This window comes from Cervus canadensis, chromosome 3 (assembly GCF_019320065.1).
Source record: "Cervus canadensis isolate Bull #8, Minnesota chromosome 3, ASM1932006v1, whole genome shotgun sequence".
NCBI classification, from domain to species: domain Eukaryota; kingdom Metazoa; phylum Chordata; class Mammalia; order Artiodactyla; family Cervidae; genus Cervus; species Cervus canadensis.
This window is the reverse complement of record NC_057388.1, coordinates 10,266,048-10,277,228: the sequence shown is the minus strand read 5'-3', so window position 1 is coordinate 10,277,228 and position 11,181 is coordinate 10,266,048. Positions and strand designations below refer to the sequence as shown.

At 40.9% G+C, this 11,181-nt stretch overlaps 1 long non-coding RNA gene across 1 annotated transcript in view; it reads right to left on the bottom strand.

The window, feature by feature from the left end:
* Positions 1 to 776: 776 nt before the first annotated feature.
* Positions 777 to 11,181, bottom strand: part of LOC122437742 — a 29,950-nt gene continuing 19,545 nt past the window's right edge. The window contains exons 3-4 of the long non-coding RNA XR_006268389.1: positions 7,134 to 7,415; positions 777 to 1,143 (exon numbers count right to left, since the gene is read on the bottom strand). This is a non-coding gene — a long non-coding RNA (uncharacterized LOC122437742). The remainder of the gene's footprint in view (positions 1,144 to 7,133; positions 7,416 to 11,181) is intronic.

Below are 11,181 nucleotides of genomic sequence, written 5' to 3'. Positions count from 1 at the left end.
CAAATTAAGATCCTGGCAGCAGTCAATGCAGAGCAAAGCAGCAAGGTATCATCAGCATAGGTGTTATTTTGAGTCTAAATTCATTTGTTTGTTTCAAATGTGGGTTTGTGTTGGGAAAGACCCAAGGCATTTTTTATTTTAAACCAAGATGGCAAAGTATAGCCCAAGGACCAAATAGAGCCCCCTTCACCTATTTTTATAAATAACATTTTATTGGGACAAGTAATACTCATTTGTTTTTGTAATATTATTATCTGTCTGCTTTCAAGCTATGAGAGCAGACTTGAAAAGTATTGAGAGAGATATGCAATGCTGAATGTATTTACTACCTACTGCTTCATGAAAATGTTTGTTTACTCCTAATCTAAACTATGCCCAATTCTGCTTCACATTCTACATCATACACCCAAACAAATCAACAAAGCTTACTGTTGTTTTTCAGTCAATTAGTTGTGTCAGACTCTGCAACTCCATGGACTGCAGCACGCCAGGCTTCCCTGTCCTTCACCATCTCCTGGAGCTTGCTCAAACTCATAGCCATTGAGTTGGTGATACCATCCAACCATCTCATCCTCTGTTGTCCCCTTCTCCTTCGGCCTTCAATCTTTCCCAGCATCAGGGTCTTTTTTAATGAATCAGCTCTTCGCATCAGGTGGCCAAAGTATTGGAACTTCACTTTCAGCATCAGTCCTTCCAGTGAATATTCAGGGTTGATTTCCTTTGGGATGGACTGGTTTGATCTCCTTGCAGTCCAAGGGACTCTCAAGAGTCTTCTCCAACACCACAGTTCAAAAGCATCAATTCTCTGGTGCTCAGCTTTCTTTATGGTACAACTCTCACATCCAAACATGACTACTGGAAAAAACACAGTTTTGACTATATGATCCTCTTATGGGCAAACTGATATGTTCACCTCTCACTGAGTCATGTTAGGTAGAATCTTCCCTGGTAACACCTTCTAACCAAGTAGAAATTACGAGGCTGGCTGCTTGCATAGCAGTTCCGGGGTCATGGCCAACACCACCATCTTTCATGCAGCAAATATGGACTCACGGCCCCTCTCCTATGGTTATCTTCTCAGTGTTTTGGGCAATATATGATATATGAGGCCCAGTTCACATTAGGACACAGCTGACATTCTGCCTGGACAAAACAGACTCATAAGAAACTAGCACCTACAAGATTTAAATTTTGGGATTAGCCGTGCCAACAACCTATTCAGACTTACAAGTGTCTTAGGCTTAAAAAAAAAAAAAAAAAACTATTATTTTGACTTGGCAGGCATTCTTTGCTTACAGTTACATGAAGACATTCCTACTTAAATGCTTTTGATATGGCAGGTTATTAATATACAAAATATATAAACAACTATTTGTATGTAACATCAAGAGAATATTCAAACATGTTTATCTATAAATTTTCCAGAGTTGAGAAGAAAAGATGACAAACAAACAAACAAACAAACAAAAACAGGTACTTTGAGATCCCAGACTGACCGCTGGGCATAATCTGTTCTAATGCACTGTACATGTCAGAATTTAGAGACCCAGAATGATCACTTTTAGAAAAAATTATTTTGTATTAGGGTATAGCTGATTAGGAGAAGGCAATGGCAACCCACTCCAGTACTCTTGCCTGGAAAATCCCATGGACAGAGGAGCCTGGTAGGCTGCAGTCCATGGGGTCGCGAAGAGTCAGACACGATGGAGCGACTTCACTTTCACTTTTCACTTTCATGCATTGGAGAAGGAAATGGCAACCCACTCCAGTGTTCTTGCCTGGAGAATCCCAGGGACGGGGGAGCCTGGTGGGCTGCCGTCTACGGGGTCGCTCAGAGTCAGACACGACTGAAGTGACTCAGCAGCAGCAGCAGCAGCAGAGCTGATTAGGGCTTCCCTGGTGGCTCAGGGGTAAAAATTCCACCTGCAATATAGGAGATGCGTGTTCGATGCCAGGGTTGGGAAGACTCCTGGAGAAGGAAATGGCAACCCACTCCAGTGTTCCTGCATGGGAAATCCTATGGACAGAGGAGACTGGGGAGCTACAATCCACGGGTCGCAAAGCGTCAGACATGACTTGGTGACTAAGCACACACGCAGAGCTGATTATCAAGGCTGTGCTAGTTTTAGGTGGACAGCAACGGGGCCTCAGCCGTACGTACACGTGTCCATTCCACCCCAAACTCCCCTCCGTTCTGGCTGCCACGCAGCACTGATCAGAGTTCCATGCGCCAGTTAGTAGGACCTTGTTGGTTACCTATTTTAAACATAGCAGTGTGTACATGTCCATTTCAAACTCCCAAGCTATCCCTTCCCCCCAATCCTTACTCCCATTCTCTAAGTCTCTGAGTTTCTTTCTGCTTTGTAAGTTCATTTTTCTCATTTATTCTTAGATTCTACATAGAAAGGATGTCACACAATAGTTCTCTGTCTGACTCACTTCACTCAGTGTCATAATCTCTAGGCATCCTTGTTGCTACAAATGGCATTATGTCTGGAATGACTGCATTTTGAATGAATGATACCTTCATTACTAGGAAACTGCTTATAACTAAGCAGGATATGACCCATTGCTTCATACAATATTTTGACTTCTCTATAATCTTCTGATTGTACATTCATAAGAAGATAAGGGCTCTTGTTCTTTCAGAAAAAAAGAAACACGTTTAAAACTTGGCATGTTTCTGGCAGTAAGTATTCTACAAGGGTTCATGACATTTCCATGAAGCTGTCTATAAAGCATCACCTATAAACCTCTTTGACACTATCTACACAGAAACATCCCAAAGACAGTCAGAGGTGAAGGCTCTGGAGTCTAATTAACCTGACAGGTTTTCAAGTTCTCTCCAGCCTGAATATCCTAGGAAATTTCATGTGTTCATTAATGCAACAAATATTTATAACATTTAAGGCAATGTTATGGATACAGAAATGGCTAGGAACAGGTCCTTGCCTCCAAAGCACCTCAAAATCTATTTGTTTCATAAGAACTAGTTTGAACTGTGGGTTGAAACATTCAGAACTTTTCTGTAGTACATCAAATTGAACTGATCAGAAAATCATTTCCTAGGTGAAAAGGATTTTTCTAGATATAAAGAGATTTTATGCTGTTTTGAAAAGGTTGTAGTTTGTTTTTTAACCAATCTTCCTGAGATATGCAAGTTAAAAATTTTTCATAATAAATTTCTTATTGATTTCAAACAGTTTAGCCTAATGCAACAATTTAATACTACTTTTCTTAAATGATAGGAAGATATTAATAGCTGTTGATAACTGTGAAAGATCAAAGCTTCTAATAGTAATGTTGTGTTATTTAAAGACAAAGAGGGAAAAGCAAAAATTCATAGCACCTAAATGCAAGTGGATCCCGGAATAGAAAAAGGTCATTAGTGAATTAACTAGGGAAATCTGAATGAAGTCTGTAGTTTAATTTCTTATGTTAATTTCTTAGTTTTGGTAAATATACCATGATTATGTAAAATGTTGGCATTAGGGGAAACTAGATGATATAGTACATGTGTTAGTCGCTTAGTCATGCCTGACTCTTTGCGACTCCATGGACTACAGCCCACCAGGATCCTCTGTCCATGGGATTCTCCAGACAAGGGAACTAGAGTGGTTTGCCCTTTCCTTCTCCAAGAGTATATGGGAACTGTTCTATTTTTGCAACTCCTAGGTAAATCTGAAATTATTTTAAAACAAAACTACTGAAGAATAGTGTCAAGTTGTTGTTCAAAGTTATTTAGATTTTCTCATATCTTAGAATAGATGTGACAGAACTTTAACAGGAGTACCTGAAATTGGCCAGAAAGATAAGGCATGATCTGGACTTTTTTTAAAGGAAGTGTATGGAAGTATAGGTTTCCAGGGCTCCTTCAGATGTAGAATATACCACTCTTCTATGAGATTTAGAGACAAAAGCATAAAATTCTCAACGAGGGTAGAACTAGAGGCATCCTTTGGTTTATTCCAGTGCTTCTCAATTTATCCATCAATACATTCCTTATGGCCAGAGAATTCACATGCACCTCAGAGGGTATGGAGGTTGCCAGAAATGACACACCTCCAGACAGAAACTGTCTTCGCCCACCTCGGGTTTGACTTTAAAAATTCATGCAACACATTATATTTTATATTATTTACTTATTTAACTGTTCTCTTGAAGTTCTTATAAAACTGATGCTCCAAAAAGCCAAAACAAAAAGTTGATTCTCTTACGAATATTAAAAAAAAAAAGCTGATTCTATCATGTTGATCCAATGATATCATTTAATCTTTGCTTTACATGAAATTTGGTGAGGGCCGAGAGTGGGAAGAGGGGTGGACTACAGTTTCAAAAACCTAGAGTTCCTGGCCTAATTGTGTTCATGCAATTTGCTCAAAACCTCCATCACGTGAATGAAGACCGGCTATGGTTTGTGCGTGTGGCTGTGCATGTGGATCTTGGCCCTGGAATGCCACACTCACTTTTCTAGTCACAGGATCCTTCAGGAAGCTTCCATCCCAGATGGCACCTCAGGAACTTTCCCTTTTTATGTCCCCTGCCCTTTTTGTCATCTCTATTATTTTCCCCACAGGGAAAAGGGGAGGGCCTTTTTCAATAGATCAGATTCAGTCAATTGAGCAGTCCAGGGGACTGGATTGCATTTATAAAACGCTTTTCTTTCATCTTGTTTCACTGATAAGACCATTGTTATGGGATCTGAATTAAAATAGGTGCCCTCCAGAGTCCCACTTTTGTTGGGTCTGTATGGAACAAGGGGAAGTGAATTCAACTGGATGACTTCAGGCAGTAATGATTTGAGTGCAGGATGTCCCTGCTTGTTCGGTGGTTAAGGATCCCCCTGTCAAAGCAGGGGGCACGGGTTCAATCCCTGGTCCGGGAAGATCCCACATGCCATGGGGGCAGCTAAGCCGGAGCGCCACAACTACTGAAGCCTGTACACCTAGAGCTCATGCTCCGCGACAAGAGAAGCCACCACAATGAGAAGCCAGCACACCGCAACTAGAGAAGAGTTCCTGCCCGCCGCAACTAGAGAGGAGTCCCTGCCCGCCGCAACTAGAGAAAGCCTGTGTGCAGCAACGAAGACCTAGTGCAACCAAAAATAAAAACTAAAAAATAATAAGATTAGAGTGAAACTTTGATTTGAGAAAATCAGTCCCTAAATTCCATTTATATAATTAAAGGCAAGCCAGCTTGAATTATTTAGATAGTCCCCCAATTTATGGATTGGATTGGCTTAATCACTTGATCTGAGATTTATTTCTCAGAGACCATTTCCATAATCACTCACGAAGTTCAAGGTTTGCTGGTTTTTCTCTTCAATTTTGGTTGATGCCTGAAATTAGTATAAGAACTATTCTACCTAGTACTCTATCAATTAATTAGAACTGCAATACCATGTACATGGATATACACTGCAATTAACCTGAAGAACAAAGCATCTTAAATTGTACATCTATGTTCTAAAAAGTACAACAGGAAATCTAACACCCTGTTTTCTGGTATATGGTTAATTTTGTAACCACAGTTCCAAAAAGTATGTTTTATTTTTCTTTTCTCATTAGGGAGAACCAAAAGAAACAAACAAAAAAAACCCAACAAGTCAGCCCATGTGGAAAGATCAAATCAGTCAACTCCACCTGTTCCCATATAATTATACAAGTGACACCAAATCCGATCCTCAGATCAAACTTACAAGAAACTTTATACAGACACATTCAGGAGGAGCATGTTAATAAAAGTCATGAAAGAGGTATTGGTTATATGGCACTGCACCATTTTAGAAGTGTCATTTATTTCCTATTTTGTCACAAAGTAAGAGTGTTTCTATTTTTCCACTGATGCCCTTCTGAATTCATTTTTAAACATCTTTTAGAAATTGGAAAATGTATTTGCCAAGTTCACAATTTAATCATTTTCATGGGTTGTAAGTTTAAACCAGAACTGTCTTTTCTACATGATATTATTCTAATCCTAGCACATAGTTCAAAGGAAATTGCTAGATTTACCTATCCCCAGTATTCATGGAATATTAATGCATTGGATTTGTCCTCTGTGGTTTTTCTTAGGTTTGTAGGAAAAGCAATGTGAATTTTAATTGGATCACATCATGTAGGAGATACGAAAATTTTTTAACATTTCATGCTATTCGGTAGAGTTTATTCTTGTTTTGCTGGTGATAATATCTAAAATTGCATTTGGAAGCATAAATGCAAAATAAAAACCTCTCACTTAATTTTTAAAAGTCACCCTACAAAAGACTACAGTTTATCTTCTGGAATCTGAAGATGCGGAAAAATGTCCCCCCAAATTGAAGCTAAACCATGACACATAAAACTTGATTTTGTAGTCCAGATATTCCTTCTCCCCTTTGCCACATACATATCCCTAATTGTATTAGCTGAGGATCTCCAAAAATACAAGTAATAATTATACATATACTAAGTTGCTTCAGTCGTGTCTGACTCTTTGTGACCCTCTGGACTGTAGCCCGCCAGGCTCTTCTGTCCATGGGATTCTCCATGCAAGAATACTGGAGTGGGTTGCTGTGCCCTCCTCCATGGGATCTTCCCGACCCAGGGATTGAACCTGCATCTCTTATGTCTCTTGTATTGGTAGGCAGGTTTTTTGCCACTAGTGCCAACTGGGAAGCCTATATATACACTACACATATACATAGAGGGTAGGGTGGTGCTCATGGGATTATGGAGTCTAAGGAGTCCCAAGATCCGCAGCTTGCAGTCTGGAGACCTAGGAGATCCAATGAGCCCAGAAGCACTGAAGGCTGAAGTAGATGTCCCGGTTGAAAGACAGTCAAGCAGAGAGTGAATCTTTTCTCATTCTGCTTTTTGTTCTATCCCAGCCTTCAGCAGGTTGGATGAGGCCCAGTGACACTGGGAAGGGCAATCTGCCTTCATTAAGTGAACGTGTTTAGGCCAACATCTGTGCACCCTATGGCCCAGTCAAGTTGACATTTCAAATTAACCATTCTACTGATCAAATCACACTAGGATATTGTTGTCAGAGAGCTTGCAAGCTACCTTGATACCTAGTCTCAGAAGAGCTCTAAAGAGAGACAACTCATGCAAAAAACTACAGCATCTATCATTTCCATCGTTTAGCATACTTACCTCCTCCTGTCCTCTGATTCCTTGGAAAATACTTCCTGCACTCTATCCGCTTCTGATGGGATATCAGTTATGCTGTAGTAATGGTCAGTACCAGTACTCCATTCCCCTGGGCACACTGTGTATAAACATCAGCCTATTTTGCAAACAGGACCAAGGAGAGTCTTGCCTGGGATGACACACACCTATAGAGAAAAATCTTGCTTTCTTTCTACTGGCTCTCAAACTAGGATGGTGTGGCGCTGTGGTTGCAAGTGGCCATCTTCTCTGGTCACATGGAAGAAACTGTAACGAAAAGTAAAGAAACTATCATGCAGAGATAAGAAGAGACAAACAGAAACATCACATGGAGGGGAAGACAAACTATTCTGTCTGCCATCCCCTCTTCTTCAAAGAGGAGATTCGAAACTCTGGGTACACTCGGGCCTCCTGAAGGCATCATTCCTGGACTTTTTTGTTAAGTGAGCTAATAATCTTTTTTGTTTAAGTTCATTTGAATTGTGATCAAGGGAACCCTGATGAATACAAACAGTGCTCCTATGCTTCTATAAAAATTCTTTATACTGATGCTGATACCTACATCCTGAGGAGCGTCTGTCATCTGGTAGATGGCCCTTGTTAACCCAGCATACAGCTCTGGGTAGTGAGAACTGAGAGGACTATGATACTCGATCTCCCAGCTGACCTGGTCTTGGAAAACAGTAGGATGGCAGTGCGGCAACCCAGTTACCCCTCCCAATAATAAGTCAACAAGCAACAAGACCGTAGGAAGGTTGCCTGTAACTAACACGATTTGAACTGCAGACATTTAAAAGCTGTAAGTCAATGGATACACCATTCATACTTCAGGAGGAATGATACTCAATCATTCCATATGCAGCGGCAGTTTTAGGACATAAACACTAACTAGATTTCCAGTAAGACTCCTCCCTACAAGAGGTCTAAAAGAGCATCAGAGAGCCTCTGCAAAGTGTGATTAAGATAAAATGCAAGAGGTGATTAGAGGCAAACAAACTTGAAGGCACTGTTGAGATCCTTTACGAACTTAGACCTCCACCAACATCTGAGGAATAAATCAACATCCGATTTCATAGCTATACACTATTCGAGGGCTGAGACTACATGTTTTGTAAGCAAAGCTATTACAATAGCACTTTTGCTAATTAAAATGATTTTGCTAAAAAAAGGTTTCAAAAGGCACAGGATGTCATCTGGGTCCCACGGATGGGTCACCGCCTCCTGCCTTCTGTCCCCTTCCCCCATACCCTGCATCACAGCATAGCCTTTCATTAGAGCACAAATTTCTCAGTGTCCTAATTATAACATCAGCCACACAACACAGTGTTCTGCAAATGGTGGGCTGGTTGGATTGTGTTGTCAGCAATTTAATATGATAAAAGACATAGAAATGGCTGTATAATCTGGAGGAGGGAGTCATTCTCTTTTGTTATAGTATAAAAACTGAAAAAATATTCTCAAGATAGATATTAAAAATAAAGGAAAATGAGGAAACTCACTTCTTGGAATGACCACCTTCCCATTACAGATTTTGCTCTCTTATCCTTTTCAAACTTATTCCATATCTTTGCCCAAAAGGTCCCTGTGTAGCCAGACTAAGGAAGTCAAAGTTTTTCCATCTTCTAGAGAATCCTAGTCAGTATAATATACTGACATTAAAAAAGAGACATCATTAAAAGTCAGATTTGGGTCAACATTTTTTTTCCCCCATGACTCATATTTTCTGAGATGCTCCGGATCCACAGAATAACCCCAAATACTACATCTCTCAGTCATGTCGTTTGAATGGTACTAGCACAATGAACAATCACCAACCCACGCTCGATTCATTCATTACAGCTGAACCCCCGTATACAGATAGACGTCATGCCGAACAATGGCTTCACGCATTCCATCAGCTCTTCCACAGCACAGAGCTCTGGCAATTCACTCCCTCCAATGAGGTCCTCGGCGCAACCCAGATAGTCTACCAGACTAAGACTCTGAAGGAATGCTTCCTTACGGATTCACTGCAAGTGATTTTAGAAGAGGTTCCTTCTGAAAATGGGAAGATAGAGCTCCAAAAGAGTTCACTTCCCTTTCTGCAAACCTCGGGATTTTCATGTGGAAATAATCCATACAGATTTAATGTTCTCAGCATTTATTCATGTTTGTGGATTTCCTTCCAACTCCCACACACATTTCCCACATCCTGCTTCTCTGGAAAAGTAGAATATTCCAGGTCTGCTCAGAGTGGAGCACAATGGAATAATTGTTTCACGGTTCCCATAAACCCTGCTTTCCAGTGGGCCCTCCGGACTCTGTCCATCCACCAAGCGGAGCCTTGCGGTCTCCTGTGGTCCAGCTGGACTCAGGTTCTTCCTCCCTTCCTCTCATGTGGCTGGGTGCCTAGACCCTGACCCCTGCCACTTCTGGTTCCTCTTTCTCTTGTCTTATATGGACATGTCCCATTGTTCCTGATGCTGTGTGTCCTTTTTAACTTTTATTTACTGTGCTTCTTGGCTGTGCTGGGGCATCTTTCCTGCACGGGCTTTTCTGCACCTGCAGTGAGCGGGAACTACTCTCTAGGTGCAGTGTGTGGGCTTCCCATTGCCGTAGCTTCTCTTGTTGTGGAGCATGGGCTCCAGGGCACACAGGCTTCCATAGCTGTGGCTGCCAGGCCCTAGAGTACAGGCCTCAGTGGTTGTGGCACGCAAGCCTAGTTGCTCCTCGGCATGTGGAATCTTCCAGAACCAGGAATCGAATCCATGACTCCTGTATTGGCAGGCAGATTCTTTACCATTGAGCCACCAAGGAAGCCCCTGTTTTGGTCATCTGCCAGTTCATCACATATGGTTGAATTCTAATCCTCTCCAGAATTAAACTAATGAAAGTGTTCTCTCTTTTGCCACAGAAGATAACTTATTTTGCCTTGACATCAAATGCCTTAAATAGCTACTTCAGAAACCCAGTAAGCCAAGAAAACCCACCAAAACCACTCCCCGCCAAAACAACCCAGAAACACCGCTACAGATAGCGATGCAAGGGTCAAAATGTTGTTTCTCTCCTACTGAAACTTATTTTTCTATTTTCTCATATATTTGAATCTGATTTTTTTCCCCCTCAAGAGGTGGAAGAGCTTTCCACACTTGGAATTTACTTCTAAAGTATTAAAGTCAACACTATCAAACATTTTAAGGCTTGCTTTATAGTTTATAAACATTATTGGATTTAGTATATACATGTGATTCAAAAGTACTTAAGTAGACTGAGATAAATATTCATTTATTCAACAAAACATGTCCTTATACCAGAGGAAGGAATAGTGACAAAAGGCCAACAATTTTTGAATATTCTATGGAAAATGGATGCTATGGTACAAGAAGCGATATGTATAAAATAGAAAGCTGGAACGGTATAAGTGTGGAGTGGCATGGTCTAGATGGTAATTGTGGAGGACAAGAGGAGAGGGATTTGAGAGTCGGTGTAAAATCAACAGCCTATGTTGATGGACAGGATCTTGGGTTTGGCCAGGATATAATTTTTAAAGTGTGAGGTGTCAAGGAACTGGAAGTTTCTGGATGTGCTAAATGGATGGTTAAGGTACTGTTCCTGAAATTAGGAAAGGGTGGAGGAGAGCATTTAGGGGAAGTAGGTTAGGAGTTTGGTTTTAGACAGGTTGAGTTTGAGATATGCCTGAATTCATCCCAAAGGAGATATCAGACAGGCAGTTGGATGGATGTACAAGTCTGGAAGTCAGATGAGTGGTTTGTGCTGGAAATACAAACGTGGAAGTTGCCACTGTGTAGTTGTTAACACCATGAAAATAGGTGTGGCCATCTGGCGTGAAGCTGTAGAATGACAAGAGCCCCTGGGAAAGTGCTTCCAGAAGGAGAAACTATCAAAAGGAATGAAGAAGCTACGGCCACACAGCTAGAAGGTAGTGGGGGAGATTGCAATAAGGCAGATAATAAAACAGATGCTCTAAATATAAAAGCAATGAAAATATGGCTACAAAGTCACATAAAATCTCTTTGTACTTATGGACATGGAC